Source organism: Lissotriton vulgaris, chromosome 8 (genome assembly GCF_964263255.1).
Source record: "Lissotriton vulgaris chromosome 8, aLisVul1.2, whole genome shotgun sequence".
Taxonomy (NCBI): Eukaryota; Metazoa; Chordata; class Amphibia; order Caudata; family Salamandridae; genus Lissotriton; species Lissotriton vulgaris.
In genome coordinates this window covers 1,485,481,890-1,485,502,821 of record NC_141696.1, presented here as the reverse complement: position 1 = coordinate 1,485,502,821, position 20,932 = coordinate 1,485,481,890, and the positions used below count along the sequence as shown (strand labels likewise).

Below are 20,932 nucleotides of genomic sequence, written 5' to 3'. Positions count from 1 at the left end.
TTCTGTTAACCTGGGAGTCAAATGAAAAAGCTGAGTCAATTAACACTCAGAGGTTCCTGGCGGAGAGGGTAGGATGAGGGCATTCCCCCAAAGAGGGTGGCCACCACTCCTTCGACCGCAGGTCCTGGTTTCCTACAAAAATCATGACCTCAGTCTTTTCCCCGTTCAATTTAAGGAAGTTTCGCACCATCCATTTGGAGGCTGCCTCCATGCATGCTCTGAAATGGAGGGCTGATTTGCTTGCCGACTGAGTGATGGAAACCAGGATCTGAGTATCGTCGACGTATGATAGCACATCAAAGCCGAACGACCTCACCACCTTGGCAAGCGGGGTAACATAGATGTTGAATAAGAGAGGGCTCAATGAAGAGCCCTGTGGTACCCCACATTGCACTGCCTGAGGGGAGGAAAGAAAGTTGCCCATCTTGACTCTCTGCTCTCTATGATGTAAAAAGGAGGAGAGTAAGCTGAGAGCCGTGCACTCTACCCCAATCTCCTCAAGCCTGGAAATCAGAATTGACGGGGACAGGGTGTCGAAAGCTGCTGTGAGGTCTAGCAGCACCAACAGAGTGGAATGTCCCTTATCAACCTCAGAGCGGATGTTATTAATCACAACCGTGAGAGCAGACTCTGTGCTGTGTGCGGTCCGAAACCCGTGTTGGGAAATATCCAGCAATTTAGAACTCTCCATAAAAGTGGAGAGATTTCGATTGAGGTGGGCCTCAAGGATCTTAGCAGGGGCAGGGAGTAAGGAAATAGGACGGTAGTTTTTTAAAACTTCCGGATCCAGAGAGGACTTTTTAAGCAGAGGTTTAACAACAGCGGATTTCCCAGATAACGGGAAAATTCCCTCCCTGATAGCCATATTCATGACCTCAAGTAGAGGTGGAAGGACAACCTCTCTGCAAGTCTTCAAAGTTTTTAGGGGACAAGGATCCAAGGGCGAACATGACTTAGTGGCCTCAAGAAGGTGGTTAAGATCTTCAAGGGTCAGAAAAGGGAAGCCAATGAAGCGCAGCTTTGGATTGGCTGCAACGGCCTCAGTATGGGCGGGGGAGAGCAGAGGAGAGGAGGGCGCCAGATTGGCATCCAGCTCCATATTGCTAGCTTCAAGAGAGTTATAAATCTTGGCAATTTTAGAATGAAAAAAGCTCGCGATACTATCGCATAACTCCTGCGTTTCAGTGGTGGGGTCGGCTACTTTAGGAGCTGATAGTGAGTCAATTATCTTGCACAGATCTCTCGATGATTTTAGAGAGGAAGTCAAGTTGGTAAAGTGACTCCTTTTTTCCTCTGCAATAGCCTTCTTATAATCTCTCAGCAGAGATTTGTGTAGGGCTTTCCCCCGAGGGTCCGGGTGAGCATGCCAAGAACTCTCCTGTTGTCTACACTTCTGACGCAAAAGCCTAAGACGGTCGGAGAACCAAGGATGCGAGGGACTCTTTAGGGCTGAATAGTGCTGTTTTGCCGGAGCTAAGGTGTCTATAGCGTTGGCTAGGGCGTTGGAAAGACCTAGTGCCGCCACGTTAGGATCAGGCAAAGTAAGAGAACTGAAAGCATTCTTGAAAGGTGCAAGAGTAGCATCACTGATCTCTCTATAGTTTCTGTGGATGTATATGTGGAGTGTATTTAAGTTGCATTGAGTAGAGTGTAATTATGCGGCCTGTAATTATGTGGTATTTAGTGGTATGTGGCGTGTATTTATGTTGTATTGAGTTGAGTGTAATTATGTGGAGTGTAACTATGTCACACTGATTGGTATTATGTGGCGTGCATTTATGTTGCATTGAGTATAGTGTAATTATGTGCCGTTTATTTATGTGGCATAGTGTTATGTGGAGTGTTTTTTTGTTGCCTTTAATATATTGTTATTATGTAATATGTAATTATGTGGTAGTGAGTGGTATTATGTGTAGTGGATTTATGTTGCATGGAGTATAGTGTAATTATATGGTGTGTAAATATGTGACACTGAGCCGAATTATGTGGAGTGTATTTATGTTGCATTGAGTAGGGTGTAATTATGTGGTGTGTAAATATGTGGTACTGAGTGAGTCTACAGATGATGTGCATACATCCTTTTAAAAGTTGTGACTTGGCTGAAATTACAGGCTAGGATGCTCAGTGTTATTTTAGGAATGCATGTTTATATATATTGTGCGTTCATTTTTTTATTTTATTGCAATGTAGCAATGTGCATTACTGCAGACACCAGCTCAAATTAAGCCCCCCTGCAGGGGGGACGCTGATCTGCTATCTGTTAACACGCCCATGTGCCTACTGAAAGACAGCTGTTTAAATTAACCCCCTGCATGGGCCTATATTACGTGCCTGGTTTTGAGGGTGAAAAGAAGTGGTTGAGTACAATATGAAGGGAAATAAAGTTTCCTGCACAGCAGTCACAACAACATTTTAATATGAGTGCGTGGCAGCGCCCAAGGATGAGAAAGAGCCTGGCTGAGAGGAAAGAGGAACAAAGGGAGTTTTATGGCATGGGATTGTGGCAGATACCGAGTTCAATTAAGTTTCCTGCACAGCAGTCACAACAGCATCGTATGTGTTGTATTGAAAGCAGTTGGAATATAAGGGGGTGGCGGGAATGAGAACAGGGGAGATTTTTATTTTTTTTTAAAGAAAGGGAGAGGCTAAAGGGAAATAGGGGTTACAGGAGAGAGAAGAGCCAGAGGGGAGGAAGGTGCTAGAGAAAGTGTTTTACGGTGTGTGGGGAGATACAATTAAGAGTTCATTACAGCAGCAGGAGAGGCAAATGTATAGATAAATGTAAGCACGTACTGATATTCAAATTGAAAATGCCAGCGATGTAATCATTTGTTATGTTTTAGATGCAGTTTGGGAATTAAACTTTAAAAGTGCAGCCCCTTTGTGCCTTCAGCGCTAAACGAGCACCGATTTTTCTGCTGTTGAATAAACATACAGCCCGCAGGGGTTGTAGGGATACAACTAGAATCAATAACAGGTTTACAAAAATGCCCTGACATTCCCTATGCCCATCAACAATAAAATATGCATGTGCAGTTTTCCAAATAATTAGTCACAGAAATCGAAGAACAAGCTCTGCAAATAATCATACCGTTGAATGGGAATTTCAGGGGTACATAGATTGAAGAGGTGAGAAAAAAACCTAATGAATTGCAAGAATATAACATGCCAACACTCAGCCTCAAACAGTAAGCGCTCAGTTATACTGCTGGCAAGATGCCACATCAGCACACACCAGGATCCTGTTGTAAAGGAGCACAAGGTCACAAAATGACGTTGGCATAATGCCAACAAAAGCGACAAGGATGGTGTTGTACATGTTATACTTGTTGTTTTGGCAAGGGGTTATGCTCATCGTATGTTTTCCCTTTCCATCATGTTACATCATGCACTGTCACCATGGAATGTCCAATGCGTATGTATGTTTCGTCACTGTAACCTGTTTGACAGATGACAGCTGACTCCCGTGGTGACTGCCGTTTATTTCCCGCTCCCTGCGGGCCCTTGTGTAATGAATAAATACTTATAGTTGACAACACATCATCTACTGTTGTGTTGTTACGCTACAATTGGCGACGAGGACTGGCGACAACAAGGGCCTGCGGACATAAATTGGAGGATCGGCAAGTTTGATTGATGAAGCTTGTGATCAGACCAAGGAGCACCCAAAGGGAAAGAAATATTGAGCGGAAGAATTGTACGGAGTGAGTACACTGTGGCGTATGGCGAGCGCTGATTGGGAGAAGCGCTTTAATGAAGAGATAAATAAAACTTATAAAAAAATCGACAGCGCGTAAAATAAGTGATGAGGAGACTTTAATATAGGAAAAGGATCTACGTGGAAAGAATGAGCAGCATGACTGAGCAGAATGATTAAAAACTGAGACAATCCTGAAATCGCCGCTGTACCTGTGAAATCAGTCTTGTGTTACCTCAGTATTTGGCGCGCTTCGTTGTCAGTGCAACAGCTGAAGGGTCAGTCAGTTACCTCAGCTGTGTCGCGTGAAGCATGCTGGGAGCGTAGGCTGATTGGACCAGGACAACACACGTCATCGTACGTGTACAGCGTGCGGCCATCTTTGAAATTGATTTTGACTGAGATCAAACGAGTGCGAGGCAGTCAGCACTCGCAACGGAGACATCGCGTTTGGGAAAAAATAAATTGAATAATATGAGGAAACGTTAAAAGACTCAAGTAAGCCAAACAAAATATATAACGGATAAATAAAGTAGAATACAGCAAAGCCAACGGAGCAGTAAGTCTGCTGTGAGGAGAAAATAACATATTTGAGCATAACATGGCTGAATGTAATAACATATGTGCACCTCCTCGGTTTCTAGATGAACCCGGTAAGCCCACGATGAAATGGAAGAAGTGGGTGAGGGCATTCGAAAATTACATCGTGTCAATAGATGGGAAAGCCTTTGATGCAGAAAGGAAGTGTTCATTGTTATTTGGGCTATTAGGAAAAGCGGGTCAGGATGTTTTTGACAGCCTGCCCGAATACGAGAGTCCACCAGGAACATTTGTACCTCTGAATGAGTATCAGGAGGCATTGAAAAGATTAGAAAAACAGTTTGATGAGGAGAACAATATTATGGTTGCAAGGCATAAATTTGCTCAAAGAAAACAACAAGAAGGGGAAACTGTCGATGAATATGTTGCATGTCTAAGGATTCTTGCCGTAGAATGTGAATATGAAGAGATGACAGATGTGTACATAAGAGACCAAATTGTTTTCTATTGCTATTCGAAGAAGGTGCAGGAGAGACTGTTGGCATGCAAAAGACCGACCTTGCAGGAAGTCATAGATATTGCTAGGGGTATTGAGAGATCTCTAGTTTCCACTAAAGAATTGTCATCAGCGGGGAATAACACTGGACAAGAGGAAGGTTGATGGTAAAGCGTATGAAAAAAGTTTGAGTGAAAGGAAGGTAGGAGGTAAGCAATTAAGCTGTTTCAGGTGTGGATCTAATGAGCACTTAGCTGATTTCAAGAATTGTCCTGCAATTGGCAAAAAGTGCATTAAGTGTAAAAAATATGGTCATTATACTGCCTTGTATAAAACTAAAAGAATGGGTAATAGCATGAATATAAACGCTGTAGGCAGTTTTGATGAAGAAATGTGTGCGGACATCGTCCTATATGTAGAGATGGAGGAGGGAAGGATAAAGGGTCCTATTGGGGATGTGAAAATAGGTGAAGTTGAGCTAAAATTTACTGCAGATTCAGGTGCGCCCATAACAACCATATCGGATGTTCTTTTTGAAGAAAAATGGAAAAATGTACAACTAACGGAATCTGATGTGAACCCGAAAGCATTCGGGGAGAAGGAAATAAATATGCTAGGATATTTCAATGACACTGTAAGTTTCAAGGGAAGAGTAATTGAAACAACGATTTATGTAGCTGAAAAAGGGAGGATACTAGTAGGATGGAGAGATCTGGCCCAGCTAGGGGTAATATTGGTGCCTGGGGCAAAAGACCCGGTAATTTTAAGAGAGGAATGGATGAACAGCATAAGCATAGAGGAGGACAAAGGAGATTTAGATACCACTCTTGACAAACATAAAACGGTGTTTAAAAACTAAATAGCTTGTGTTAAAGGTTTCAACCATGACATCAAACTAAAAGAAGGCGCCATACCATGTAAGCACAAAGTAAGAACAATACCATTGTCCATAAGAAAAGAGTTGAGGGAAGTGCTTGAGAAATTGAAGGAAGAGGGTGTAATTGAAGAAGCAGAAGAGTCTGAATGGATTTCTGCTATCGTGGTATCAAAGAAAAAGAGGACAGGGGACATTAGGTTGTGTGTAGACCTGAGGTCGCTAAATAGAAACATAATTGTAAACTGTCATCCCCTACCTAAAATTCAAGACATACTTCAGTCAATATCAGGCTCAAAATACTTTTCACTGATTGACTTAAGGGCTGCATATCATCAGGTCTGTCTGTCAGAAAGATCTAAGAAATTGACAACTTTCATCACGCCATTTGGAGCGTTCAGATATGTAAGACTTCCCTTTGGCCTAGCATCCTCTTCAGGGGTTTTCCAGAAACTCATGGACGCTCTGTTTGGGAAGATGAAAGGGGTGGAAGCCTTTCAAGACGACATTCTTTTGCATTCTGAAACAGAACAAGACCACATAAAATTGATTGAAAAGGTTTTAGATGTTTTAGAAAAGAAAGGTATGACAGTCTCAAAGGATAAATGCAAATTCATGACAAAGGAGATTGAGTACCTAGGGCATGTCCTGACGGCTGAAGGTATCTTGCCAAAAGACGATTTGGTACACGCAATAAGGGAGGCCCCAGAACCTAGGAACAAGGAAACCCTCAAGTCATTCCTCGGCCTCAGTGAATATTACGCAAAGTTCATACAGAAATATGCTGAGAAAGTGGAACCACTCAGAAAACTGTTAAAAAAGAATGTAGCATATGAATGGAAAGATGAGCAGGTACAAGCATTCAGGTCAGTCAAGGAGGAAATAGCAAATGCACCTGCACTGAAACCCTATGACCCACTATTGGACAACATTGTGACTGTAGATGCAAGTAATGAGGGAATTGGTGCTGTGTTCTGCCAGAAAAAGGGTAGTGAAGAGAACACGATTGCTTTTATTTCCAGGAGGCTAAACGACACAGAAGTCCACTACAGCACGATCGAACGTGAGACCTTGGCATGTGTGTGGGCGGTGCACAAGCTCAAGGACTATCTGTGGGGGAAAAGTTTCACACTTGTAACCGACCATAAACCATTAGTATATATGATGGATGGCAAAGGTCGAGGCAACGGAAATGCAAGCTCTAGACTGATAAGGCTAATGTCAAAACTACAGGAATTTAATTTCAGAATTGAGCACATAAAAGGGGGAAAAAACAGTAGAGCGGACTGCTTGTCCAGGTTGCCTGTACAGGATCAAAAAGGAGAGGAGCAAGATGACACAGAGTGCGTGGTGGCGCACATTGATGCCACAATTATGTGCGAAGGGTCAATAACTGACAAGGAGTGGGAGGAGAGTATGGCAAAATATACCATCCTAACCAAAGTAAATATGTATGTGCAAACAGGACGGCCGCATGTAAGGAACCTTCCAAATGAACTAAAGACTTACCAGCAGGTGAGTGATGAACTGACATTAGAGAATGGTTACTTAAAAAGGGGAGAAGTTTTTGTGCCGCCATATGAACTCAGACAAAAGATTGTAAAGATGGCTCACAGAGGACATCCAGGTACCACTGCCACAAAAAACATTCTAAGGATGCACTATTGGTGGCCAGGTGTAGACAGCGAGATTAGGAGTTATGTGGACAAATGCGAGCAATGCTTAAAGTCAGATAAGCATTGGAGAGTCGAAAAGAATGAACTACAGATGGTGGAAATCCCTGATGGGCCCTGGGCCAAAGTAGCAATAGACTTTGCGGGACCATTCAACATATTGCCAAATGGGTGCAAGTACCTAATAGTTCTGACAGACTACTATACAAAGTGGGTGTGTTACAAATTTGTGAATGTGGTCACAACGGAAGTGGTCATAAAATTTCTTTAAAAAGTATTCGAAAGTGAGGGACAGCCTAAGGTCCTAGTATCAGACAATGGGTCACAATTTGTATCACGAGTAATGGTCGAGTTCTTAGAAAAATATGGAATTGTACAGGAAAAGACACCACTATACAGCCCGAAGAGTAATGGCCAAGTAGAAAGAATAAACAGGTTCTTTAAAGAAGGGATTCAAATGGCCATTGCAAATGACATGGATGTAAGAGAATTCATTAAGGTGAAAATCAATGCGTACAACAATACGCCAAAGGAAGCCACTGGGTATACACCATTTTTCTTGATGAGAGGAAGAGCATGTAACAACCTCATAACACCAAAAATAGGTGGATGAAAAGGAACAGTAATCGAAGCGAGAGAAGTATGTGAGAAAGAACTCAAGGTGAAAGAGAACATAGAGAAAAAGTGTATTCTGATAAGGTAAATAGAGTAAAAGACAAATGTGTAGCACCTGGAGATTGGGTGTTGGTAAAGAAGCCAGGTTTGGTGAGTAAGGGTGAAACAAGGTTCAGTAAACCCATGAAGATTGGTAGAGCGTCAGGTGGTGCTGTGTTCATAGAAGGGAAAGGATGGCGCAGTAAAGACGATGTGGTAAGGCTCAAACATGGGCAAGAAAAGATAATAATGAGAAATGTAGAAGGAGAAGATGTGAGCCTTAACGAAAGTGTCCTTGAATGGGAAGACATATCTAGTAGCCCTAACCGGTTGCATCCTTTTGTCAGCCAAGGATGTTCTTTGACATTGGGAGAAAGTTCAAGAAGTTCCTCTGTTGAAAGTGGGGACACGATTCTGGCACAGGAAGACTCTATGGTAGAATCCAATGTAGACGGAACTGGTTCTCCTGCAGCAGGCACGAGAAACACTGAAATTGATCATACTGGGGGTTTGTCTTCCAGAGTGGGTAGAGTTATCAACTTGCCGAAAAAGTTTAAGGACTATGTTATGGAATAGAACTTCATTTTGTGTTTTCTGATGGGGAAAGGGAGATGTTGTACATGTTATACTTGTTGTTTTGGCAAGGGGTTATGCTCATAGTATGTTTTCCCTTTCCATCATGTTACATCACGCACTGTCACCATGGAATGTCCAATGCGTATTTATGTGACGTCACTGTAACCTGTTTGACAGATGACAGCTGACTCCCGTGGTGACTGCCGTTTATTTCCCGCTCCCTGCGGGCCCTTGTGTAATGAATAAATACTTATAGTTGACAACACATCATCTACTGTCGTGTTGTTACGCTACAGATGGTAATAGTATAAATCAGGAGAGAAACAGGTTTTTGTATTTTTTATACGACTAATGTTTCTTAACCAGATGGACAGCAAGCAAATACATTTACATTTTTGAAATGTATTGATTTCAGATGATTTTCGCTTCCTTGAGATTCCCTCTATGGTTAATGGCTCTTGAATAATGTGTTCTTATGGTTTTACCAACTTGCTCCAGTCCCCGCATATATTTGCTTCAGGACACATTCTTGGATTAAATACTGGACACCACTCAGTAACAGTAAACAAAACAGGAGAGCTATCCTAATAAAGAAGGTTATGAAGGTGTGCATACACTTACTGCTTAAAAGTAAAGATAATCATCAAAAATCGCTTGAAAAATCTCACATGCATAAAACATATTCATGTACGCCACACAAAGAATCATCACCATAAGGTAGCACAAGAAACCTTTAAAAAAAAAGAAACAATAAAATCGGTGAACATTACTAAAATATTGCCCCATTGCCTTACCCCTCATGTCTGAGCATAAACAATAGACTTAATACAGGAGAAAAGAGATTCAATAGCATTTATTACACAATTCTATTTAGACTTTATATTATAGTACGTACCATATACGTCATTATATTTTTAAAGACAGAAAAGAGTGAGTGCTATTTTAGTGTGCCCTAGTGGTCCAGATAGGGGAGGGAAGGCCACAAGACGCAGAGCGATAAGAAAAAGAATAACAGGGTAGGAACGGGCGGCCAGAGGAAGGGGAGGCCTGGAAGAGAAAGTTGGAAATCTCTTGAATCCCACGTGACTGCTGAATGACGCCCCGTAGCCCCCCTTGGGATTGTGGCAGCGTTCTCTTCACGCGCTCAGAATTCCTGGCTTGCGCACATCTCATGACGTGCAGCCAGCTGCCCTCGCGCGCTACACACTGTGTGACCGCAGCTGGCCTGCAAACAAGGGGGCCTTTACTTCTGGCACTCAGCTACAGGCGCGGCCCCTCCAGTTCCCAGGACATCTGAAACACGAGGCATTCACTGAACTAACTCATCCACATGGACACATACATTACAATGAAGTGAGGTCAACTTTCAGCATTTATTTCCCAGATTTGAATCTATTTAGGGCTGTGCGGTGTCCACTTCATGAAGTGGGGCAAATCTTTTTCGGTGTGCATGACAGTGGAGGTTTTATCAGTGAAAGAATGAGTGAGTGACTAGGTGGGAGCACGGAGATGGGGCATGTGTGAAAGTCTCAAGAAACACCAAAAATACATTAAATGATACGTCCTTATAAAAAAGCCCCATAGCCTTTATTGCATACCATGCAATCAGGATGACAACACATTGAAAATATGAAGACTACATATCTGCTTGCGTCTTGATTCTGGGATGATTTATTTCAATAAAAAGTTCAATTGTATTCTAATGTAGTCGCATTTATATAGCACTTCATACCTTTGATGCAGCGTCGAAGCGCATTAAAGACGGCTAGCATGCTGCTCTGTGTGAATAAGCTGACATTGTGTTGTTCCCTGGGGTGACCCGTGTAGAATGCATTTTGATGTCTGCATGATGACCAGTGTTGCGAACTGTTCGCGTGCGTTCCGACGTGTAGCTAAACGAAAGGAGAGAGCGATAGCATGTTTAGGCTTACGAGGAGGTAGTGTACAGCTGGAGAAAGCCGGATGAATGCGGTGTGACTAATGTGGGCAGTGGTTCTAGTCCCATGCACGCTGGGCTGAGACTGCTCAGAGGCTGCCTGTACTCTCTGGCTCAAATCATGCATCTGCGCTTATGGTGGAGCAGAGAGCTGTGCGTACTTTTCATTTTTGGGCCTGATCACGAGTCAAGCCGAGACAAATTACAGTGCAGAATTCCACCACAAACAGTAAACAAGAAAAAACAAGTGGCATGCACGTCACGCCTGTGTGGGCACAATCATAGCTCCTCCCACGGCCTATTGGTGTCTATTACGCGCTTGGTGCACGTAATAGACACCAATAAGCCATGGGAGGAGCTATGCTCGTGCTTCCGGCCAATTGCGTGCAGTCTTTTACAATAAGACGCACGCAAAGGCCAATGGGGGAGCTGAAAAGGAAACGCACATGCACGAGCGTGTGCGATTCCTAGGTCAGCTTGGATTTCCCCGTTTTTACCAACTAAAGCTCACGCGACTTGCGCGAGCACTGCCTCCGGGGAGGCACTCGCAGGTCCGCTGGGTCTAGTCCTGAACAGGTCCACACCATGTACCAGTCGACCGATCGGGTCTTGGGCCTTCCAAGACTCCACTACACTGCAGCTCCGTGAATCAAGATGCAGCACGTTCCCCCCACGGAGGCCCCATCTCCTTTGTCGGCACGATTTCCACTAGTTACTATGCATTCGGTAGCATGGGATGGCTCGAGTTCGAATCAGCGGCGGTTCCAACTAATAGTTCCTTGTTCATAAGGGCAGGATTCTGAAGGATTCAAGCAAAATAAGGGCCACCGCGAGGAGCTCAGGTAAAGAACGTCTACGCGGCCATACAGCTAAGCCACGCCCCTAAAACATAGAGTTTACCCAAGTTTTAAGTTCCAGTTCTCATCTTTGCTTGAGCGGTTTTTGCGCTACCAACAGCACAGTAATGACTCACCGCTTGTTATGGACTGCAACTCTTCCTCCAATGGAAAGGAAAAAGGTCTCTTCTCTAAGCATCGGGAAAGAAAGCTAATGATGAGGGCTCATTTGCCTCCCCGATCCCAGCGAGGGTTCCAGGAGGTCAGGCACGTTCGCGCCTTGGATCCCCTCTGTCACTCGTCCTGCACGGATTACAAGGAAGGGGGTAATTTACCTCCAGATTACTAGGGAGAGAGTCAGTCAGACCTCCGTGAGGTCCAGCGAATCTGAGACAGGGGAAGGCATGACCTGGGTCCACGTCTGCCTCTCAGCCCCTTCCCGTAAGGCCTTTCCTCCGGGGGCAGGCAGGGATGCAAAGCCGGCATCTCCCCCCACGCAGGGCGGCCTGCCAGGGGAGGCCCAAGCTGTACTCCGATCGATTGGGCACCCGCGGTCCGTTTAGGGATGGACTGCATGGCCAGCCTCGGCTGTTTCAAGCAAAGAGCTTCCACCCCGCATGGACTGTCTGACTCGAGGGCCTGGCGCCTGGCTGGAGGCCCTTCACCCTACCCAGCACAGCGAGGCTAAGTGGACCTTGCAGCTCGTCCCTCCTGTGGTCTGACCCAAGCAGAAGGAGTCGGGTGGCGCCAGGCCCGCTGATCCTGTCGCACGGTAGGTCCGTAGTCCCTGTGCACCATGCCGTCACCCCTATCCGCCCAGGGCATTTTCGCAGCAGCTTGGAATGATCGTTCCGAGGGGTGCCACCGCCACTAAACTTCCGCACCCCTGCGTCTCGCTCGGGTTGCACCTCGGCCCGCCTCTCCCTTCCGGGTGAGTTGGCTGGGCCCGCCGGTGCACTTGGAACTGCACTTCTCCACCCGTCCAACAAGCACTCCCGCCCAGGCGGGCGGGCTCCTTTCCCTAGCAGGCTCCCGAGAGCAAGGGGTGTGCAAAGGTTGCTGGTCAGGGAGACAGGCACGCGGCTCCCGAACCCACCCAGTCAGCAGGTGCGGCTACCTGGTTGATTCTGTCAGTAGCATATGCTTGTCTCAAAGATTAAGCCATGCAAGTGTAAGTACACATGGCCGGTACACTGAAACTGCAAATGGCTCACTAAATCAACTAAATCAGTTATGGTTCCTTCGATCGCTCCATCTGTTACTTGGATAACTGTGGTAATTCTAGAGCTAATACATGCCGACCGGCGCTGATCTCCCGGGATGCGTGTATTTATCAGACCAAGACCAATCCGGGCTCGTCCGGCCGCTCTGGTGACTGTAGATAACCTTGGGCCGATCGCACGTCCATGTGACAGTGACGGTGACGATACATTCGGATGAATGCCCTATCAACTTTCGATGGTACTTTCTGTGCCTACCTTGGTGATTACGGGTAACGGGGAATAGGAGTTCGATTCCGGAGAGGGAGCCTGAGAAACGGCTACCACATCCAAGGTAGGCAGCAGGCGCGCAAATTACCCACTCCCGACTCGGGAGGTAGTGACGAAAAATAACAATACAGGACTATTTGGAGGCCCTGTAATTGAAATGAGTACACTTTAAATCCTGGGGGTCCGAAGCATTTACTTTGAAAAAAATAGAGTGTTCAAAGCAGGCCGGTCGCCTGAATACTTTAGCTAGGAATAATGGAATCGGACTTTGGTTCTATTTAGTTGGTTTACAGAACTGGGCCATGATTAAAAGGGATGGTCGGGGGCATTTGTATTGTGCCGCTAGAGGTGAAATTCTTGGACCGGCGCAAGACGAACCAAAGCGAAAGCATTTGCCAAGAATGTTCTCATTAATCAAGAATGAAAGTTGGAGGTTCAAAGACTATCAGGCACCGTCGTAGTTCCGACCATAAACAATGCAGACTAGCGATCTGGCAGCATTATTCCCATGACCCACCGAGCAGCTTCCGGAAAACCAAAGTCTTTGGGTTCTGGGTGGGGGGGGGGGGTATGGGTAGTCTGGAAAAGAAGGAGCCGAGGGCCTGCGAGGGGACCCTGGCTCCTCCCAGTGGGAGGAGTGCGGGATGGGGAGCCACCTGGCTCTTCCCTTCCGGTGCCTCTGACATGGGCATGGGTGAGCTATTCCCCAGCATGGCTCGGGCCTCCCGAAGACCGACGGCTGACGTGCATGTAGGGCGCCCCTCTCTTGTTGCCAGGTACCCAGTCCGACCCGGTCCTGTGCTGCCGCGGCCGAGGGGTTTGAGGATTCGTGCAGTCCCTCCCAGTTATCCCAGAAGGGACCGGCGGCAGTGGGGCTGCCTGCTCCCGTCGTTCCGGGAAACCCCCCTTAGCCAGGGGAGGAGACTACCAGGCCGAGCACCTGGTAACGCTTTTTTCTCCCAACGTTGCAGTCCAACTCCCAGAGGGGAAGCCTAGAATCGGGCCGTCTCGCCGCGCGGCGGTGGATGGACGGCGTCGCCTCTACTATGCCCGCAGGTGTCTGAACATTTTCGAAAAGTTGCCTGTGACTCTTGGTGGAGGATCACTCGGTTCGCGCGATGAAAAAGCTGTCAGAATTAGTGTGACTTGCAGGACACATTGATCATCGACAATTCAAACGCACCTTGCGGCCCCGGGTTCCCCCCAGGGCTACACCTGTCTGAGGGCTTCTCGATTGTCAATCGCACCGGAGCTTCCCCAGGACGCGGCTGGGGCCATCACAGGGTTAGCTTTGTTTCCCTTCATCCCCCCACAAGGTCAGACCCCGAACGCCTATGGCAGGGTCCCTCACTGGGTGGACTAGCCCCACTTCCCTGCCTCGGCGGGAGGGCAGGTCCAGCGACCGGTCCGTCTCAGGTGCCTGGCTGCCTGCCGCGCGTGTCTGTCTGTGTCCGACCGGCTGCCCGCACGCACGTGCCTCGGGCACCCACTTCCGCGGCTGGCTTCCCGGGGAGGGCAAAACCCCTTCAGATCTTTTTTTTTTTATTGCAGAATCACAGGGAGCCATTAACAGTCAATCAGAAATTTCAGTTATGCATCACAGTCGGCCCTTCACACTGCCGGATGAAGGATACACGGCCGTTTAGCCCACATCCCGGAGGTTGGGCGGCAAGTATCATTAGAGCGCTACAATTACCAAGTAGAACACAAATATGAGCATTCAATAGGCGTTCCAAGTTTCTGCTTTTTAGTCTTTTCGTTGATAATACCCCCCCACCCCCCTAATTAACCGTAAACACTAGGTTCATACCTTCAAATATACATATACGAAAAAATTGCAGCAGTTACACTCCTTGTCCCCCCGCCTCCCACCGGTGCCAGTAAAAGTCTTTCACAGTTCAGGGTCCAAAGTTGCAGGTGACTCACAGCACCCAGTAGGTTCAGTATGGTTCATCGTACCCTTTTGTGGATATGTCTCGTTTGTCCCCTTGTCACGTCCTGTACCCACCCCCGGAAGCCCTTTCTACAGCCCCCCGTCCAGCCCATGATAGTGTCGCCACTTAGACCAAACTCTACGGAATTTTTTCGGGCATCCCCTTGCCTTATAGGTAACCCTCTCAGCAGCCATATAGAGGTCCAATCCTCTCCTCCACTCCTCCAGATCAGGGGGTTCCGGCGCCCCCCAGTGTTTTGCAATGTCTCGTTTGGCAACAACCAATGCAAGGATCAGAAAAGTAAGAAGTGGGCGAGACAGGTCTACCTCGTTGGTCATGCCCAGCAGTGCCAGCTTGGGATCCTGCGGGATCGAAGCCTCTAAGACCTCCTCTAATTCCTTAAATATCTGGGTCCAGTATGTTTGAATTACATCACAGGTCCATATCGTATGGTAAAAATCTCCCTCCCCCTGCTGGCATCTAAGGCATCGTGGGTCGTCTACCTTCCCCATTTTGCTCAGACGTACCCTGTCATAGTAGGTTCTATGGAGTATATTAAACTGAATCAGTCGTAATCTAGACTTGATTGCCACCTCCCGGGGATGCATCAAAACTATCTCCCAGTCCAGATCCTCCATCTCCCCACCTCTGCTTCCCATGTGTTCCTGAGTCTTGTCAAATCTCCCAGCATGTGATTAGTCAGTGTTTTATACGTCAGGGAGACCGCCTTTCCCGCTATCTGCTCTTGAAGGAGCCTCCCTTCCAGCGGTGCATACTCAGGGATGTCTGTGAGTGTGATGTTTTGGGCTTTCCAAGCGTGCCGTAGTTGGATATATTTGAAGTGCTGCATATTGTGCAGCCCAAACTCTGATTGAAGGGCTTGGAAAGATTTGAGGTCCCCCCTGGCTATTACGTCCCCTATGGTGGAGATGCCAATATCGTCCCATCTCTGGAACCCGCGCAATTTATGAAGTTCCGCCAACCACTGGCAGTGCCACAACGGTGTCTGTCGTGTGGGCTTATTTTCCCAACCCATGCGTCGTGTGGCCCTCGTCCATGCATTAAGTGTTATAGCCGTGGCCGGGAGAAGGCAAGCCCTTCTAAAACTCCCATACAGATAACACAATACTTTCTTGGACGTAATTTTAGATCTCTCCAGGACGTAAGTCGGGTGATCTGCCGGGGCATGGAGCCAGTCATTAATTGGTGTCAGATGTTCCGCCCAATAGTAAGCCTCTAGGTTAGGGAGCGAGATCCCTCCACTATACTGGTGTCTCTGAAGCGTGGACAGGGCCACCCTGGGATGTTTCCCTAGCCAAAGGAAGGATCTCAGGTCCACATGGATCCTGTTGAAGATCGCCACGGGAATTGGATAGCAGGGTGATCATTTTGCACATGGCCGCCCTGCCCAGGAGTGTCAATGGGAGCTGTCTCCAGCAGTCCATATCTGCCACCGCATTAATTATAATCAGTTCCAAATTCCTTTGGAACGAGAGGGTCGCATCTGTGGTTATATAGATCCCGAGGTATTGGAAGCCTTCTGTGGTTGTCAGCAGCTCCTCTGGGAGCCTCCCCCACTGATTGCATCCCCAGGATCGTAGAGTACGGATTTGGGCCAGTTTATTTTGTGGCCCGCCATCTCACCGTACCTTTCAAGTTCTCGGAAAAGCTCCGGCACGTGGTCTCCGGTTTAGTCATATAAAGCAGGACATCGTCCGCGTAAAGCGAGATCTTTTCCGGAGTCAAGTCTGTGTCATCTCTCGTAAAGCCGTGAATGTCCGTGTTGTGCCGGATTCTGGCTGCAAGCACTTCAATGGTGAGCGTAAAGAGGAGGGGGGACAGGGGGCAGCCCTGTCTAGTACCTCTCTGAATTTGGATCTCCCGAGAGAGTATCCCGTTCACCCTCACCTTAGCCCGCGGGCTAGTGTAGAGAAGCCGGACCCATTTGATACATTTTGGCCCGAAGCCAAACTTCTGGAGCACTGCAAACAAGAAGGGCCAGTGGACCGCGTCGAACGCCTTCTCGGCATCCAGGGAAAGGAACCAATGTGGCTCACTTCGCCCACTCACTTCCTGTAGCCAGTTATGGGTTCTCCTGAGATTCAGTTTTGTTGCACTGTCCGGCAGGAAGCCCGATTGGTCCAAATGTATGAGGCCCATAATGACCGCCCTCAGGCGGACTGCCAAGATGGTTGCCAGCAGTTTTACTTCTGTATTTAGTAGGGAGATCGGCCGGTAGGAGGCACAATTCTCCCGTGGTTTGCCCTCCTAATATATCGGAATTATCATGGCTGTAGCGAGATCTGGTGGGAGCTTTCCCTCCTCGAAGGCGCCAGTAAAGAGGCCCTTAAGATGACGAGTCAGAAGGTCCGCTGACCGCTTAAAAAGCTCTGCTGGGAAACCATTCGGGCCTGGGGTTTTGCCCGGTCTCAGCTTGGCGATGGCATCCGTGATGTCATCAGATGTTATGTCTGCCTCCAGGGCCTCCAGGGCCTCAGGGGGAAGGACCGGTAGGACCGTTCCGTCTAGATATCGGAGAGCTTCCTCATGGGTAGCCATGTCGCGGGCAGTATAAAACGTCTCATAGTGAGTAGCAAACACTTCTGCTATCCCAGTGTCGGTATTAACCGTAGTCCCGTTCTCAGTAGCAATACTGTCTATCCACCTCGCCGCTCGTTCTTTTCTGCTGAGCCACGCCAAGAGTTTTCCTGACTTGTCTCCTACGTCATATAATCGGTGGAGGGTGGCAATGGATTGGGTCTTGGCCTCATTAGTTGCCAATTCCCTATATTGTTTCTGGGCATCAAGTAATCGTCTGAGGGTTTCACTGCTTTTACGGGTCAGATATTCTCTCTCCCATCCCAGGATATCCTGTTCTAGGGCTGCCACCTCGGGCTGGAGTCTCTGTCTCTCCGCACCCAATCTAGATCTTATCCTATCTCGTAGTACTGGCTTTAGGGCTTCCCATAGAGTGACATTTGAGTCTACCGTACCCTCATTTTCTGCAATATATATCTTAATGTCTGCCCTAACACCTTTCAGGATTGCTGCGTTTTTGGAGATCCCAGGCCGCTAGGCGCCAGGAACCCGTGTCTTTGCCCCGATCATGGCCCACTCTTACATATAACGGCGAGTGATCCGATATGCCCCTGGCTATGTAGTCCGCGACATATCCTACCGTCAAAAACTGGCGGGACATGAAAATATAGTCGAGGTGCGAGAACGTCTTGTGTGCCCCGGAGTAGTATGAGTAGGTTTGCTGTGTCGGGTGGAGCCATCTCCATACATCTGTAAGGCCTATAGTAGACATCTGATTGAACAGCGCAGGCTGGTGCTCCTCTCTCGTTGTGCCTCCAGATCTGTCAAGTCCATATTCATGACATCGTTAAAATCTCCTCCCACCACTTGTATAGTGTCTGCTGTGTCTAGGAGTATGTTCGCAAGCGCCTTGAGCGTACGGGTCTGTAGTTTGGGCGGTGCATAAACGGTGATTAGTGTATAGGTGCGTCTATTCCAGTTACCCTGTACTCCAGCGTACGTTCCCTGTGAGTCAACCCAGGTGTGGGTGATGCAAAAGGGTGAGGATTTTTTAACAATGACTGCTACTCCCCTAGAGTCTGATGTGTATCCCGCATGAGCCAGTACCCTGTACCGGCCTCTAGCTATGAAGGCACACTGGGTGCCCTTGAGGTGTGTTTCCTGTAGGAAGGTGATGTCCGGGTCGACCTTTTTAATATAGGCGTTCACTAGGCCTCTCTTTATCTTAGAGCCTAGTCCGTTAACATTCCACGTCAGGACGCTCAGCCTCCTACCTCCCTCCTGTGGTGTGTCTACGGTACCTGCCATTGGATGATATGGTAGCTGTAGTAGACTAGACTCCGGCTTGTGTCGGTGATGCAGAGGCTAGGTGCGTGTTGCTGCATGTTCACATGTGTTTTCTCCCCCCCAACTGTTCCCACCCATTCCCCCACCCGAATAAACTTGAGAACTCCCTCTCCCGCCCCACACCCCACCTCCCTCCCCTTCCAGTCTTATCCTGGGACAGGACATAGCTTTCCGTAGGAGTAGGCCTGTCGCCCACCCACCAAACCCTCCCTTCAAAACACCAAGGAACAGAAAAACGTGTAAAACAGGGAGGCGTGTCAACTTGCGTGCTTCCCAATGTCAGGCTGCCATTCTCCAAATCCACCAATGTGCAGAGGCAGTGTCAACGTGTTCATACCCCGAAGTGTGTCACTTGCTCAGTGCTCCGAGTCATTTGTGCTCAATTAGGATTTGGAGTCTTGAGTCTCTGATTCGGGCGCACTATGTTGTCCAGATAAGGCTTGTTCCAACACACGGATCTCCTTTACCAACGGGTGGACAGATTGCCCCTCTTCCTCCTCTTCCTCGCCACCTGATGTGCGGCTATCGAGTGTTTCCTCGTCCTCACCCTCTGAGCGTGCCGTGGAGCGTAGGGCTGCAAATCTCGACCCTGTCTCGGCCGCACCTTTTGGGGAGGCCGAACGTCCTTTTCGCATAGTCCCTGCGCCTCGACCTCCGTAAGGCGTCACTGGGGTTTGCCTCTTAGATCTCCTGGATTTCAGTCTTTGCGCCTTCGGAATTTCCCAGTGGGTTGCATTCCGGATGGATCTGTCTAGCAGTTCTTGTCTGGCGGTCTCTCTGCTTTTGAGGATCGGGCGCTCCTCTAGCCATTGCCAGGCGTCCTCCGGGTGTGTAAAGAAGAGTGACTGGTCCTTGTATAGTACTTTAAGTTTCGCCGGAAACAGGAGCATGTATGCGATTTTTAGGTCTCTGAGGTTAGCCTTTACCGCGTCAAAAGAACGTCTCTGTTTCTGGACCTCCTGACTGTAGTCTGGGAATATCATGACGTGTGAATTTTCCAGCCGGATCTCTCCCATCTTCCTCGCCTCTCTTAAAATCAGGTCTCTATCAGCGAAGTTCAGAAAGCGAGCAATAACCGGACGCGGTCTTGCCCCCTCCGGCGGTTTTGCAAGGAAGGCCCTGTGCGCACTCTCAATTATGAAACATGGTGAAAATTGTACCGCTGGGAAGGTTTCCATGAGCCATGCTTGCAGGAAGGACACCATGTCAGCCTTTTCAATTCCTTCCCTAAAGCCGACAAAGCGGAGGTTATTGCGCCTCGCTCGGTTTTCGGCGTCATCCACCTTCCAGAGCAGTTGGCGATGGGAGGCCTTAAGTTCTGCCAGGTCTTTTCGAAGGGTCGTGATTGAATCCTCGGCCTCACCCATCCGCGCCTCTGTGGAGGTGACCCTGTCGGACAGATTTCGAAAGTCCTGCCTCAGGAGTGTCACTTCAGAGCCCACCTCGCCTATTTTGACCTCCAGGGCCGCTCGGGACTCCTGTATATCAGTTTGTGAGGCCTGGATGGCCCTCATCAGTAGGTCGGTGTCCGAGCGCAGGCCCGGTGCGGCGGGAAGGCCCTCCGCCGCATGTTGTGGCACTGCGAAATTGTCCATCGGGCCCTGCTTGGGCCCTTTAGGCGGTATATCCTTCTTCCCCATGCCTTTCAGAAGTGTTGCGTCTCGACCACTATGCCAACGGCCGGCACCCCACCTCTCGGGCGATGGTCGTTTCTCGTGCGTCACAGGTCCTCCGACGCTCCCACTCCACCGTTGATGTCAATCGGATCACTGGTGGAGAGTCGTATGTCACACAGCACCACCACTGCTCTCGAGGGGGCCCCACACGCGCCCTTAGTCGCTAGTATTGCGGCAGCTCTTGTGTCGCAGCGCTACACCACAGTGGCCCGACCCGCACGGCAGCTCGGTTCACCTCACTGACTCCGCTGTCGCCATGTTGGCGGGAGGAGAAAGACGAACTTCTTTGGAGCCCCTAGCGCCCAGCTCGGCGGCGTCCGGGTCCAATGTTAAATGCCCAGGCAGCTGTGTCCTTCTTCTCATTCGTGGGGCTTGCCGCCGGATTGGGAGGTCCAGATTCAGCTCCTCCGCCAACAGTCCTGTGTCACGTCCGCCATCTTGTCTTCGGCTTGGCGCTCAGAGCGGTGTCAGGAAAACCGCGTAGGAAGCTCTGCGGACCGGTATTCCTCTCGATTCTTCGCCTGTGAAGGACACGGAGTGTCTCCGATCAGTCTTGAGTTGGTTAGTGGCAATTTGGGTTGTTTTAATGCCGGATTTTGAGGCAGCTCTCCGGGAGCTCCGGAGCCGCACGTCTTAGCACGCCATGGTGTTGGCCACGCCCCCCA

General features: G+C 48.4%; 1 protein-coding gene and 2 pseudogenes across 2 annotated transcripts in view; 2 read left to right on the top strand and 1 right to left on the bottom strand.

Moving 5' to 3' along the window:
- Positions 1-20,932, bottom strand: part of LOC147698962 (prolactin receptor-like) — a 405,779-nt gene that overhangs the window by 351,582 nt on the left and 33,265 nt on the right. The gene's annotated exons all lie outside the window — the stretch shown is intronic.
- LOC147698966 (18S ribosomal RNA) lies at positions 12,397-13,362 on the top strand (annotated as a pseudogene; the record flags this gene model as incomplete).
- Positions 13,859-14,001, top strand: LOC147698965 (5.8S ribosomal RNA; annotated as a pseudogene).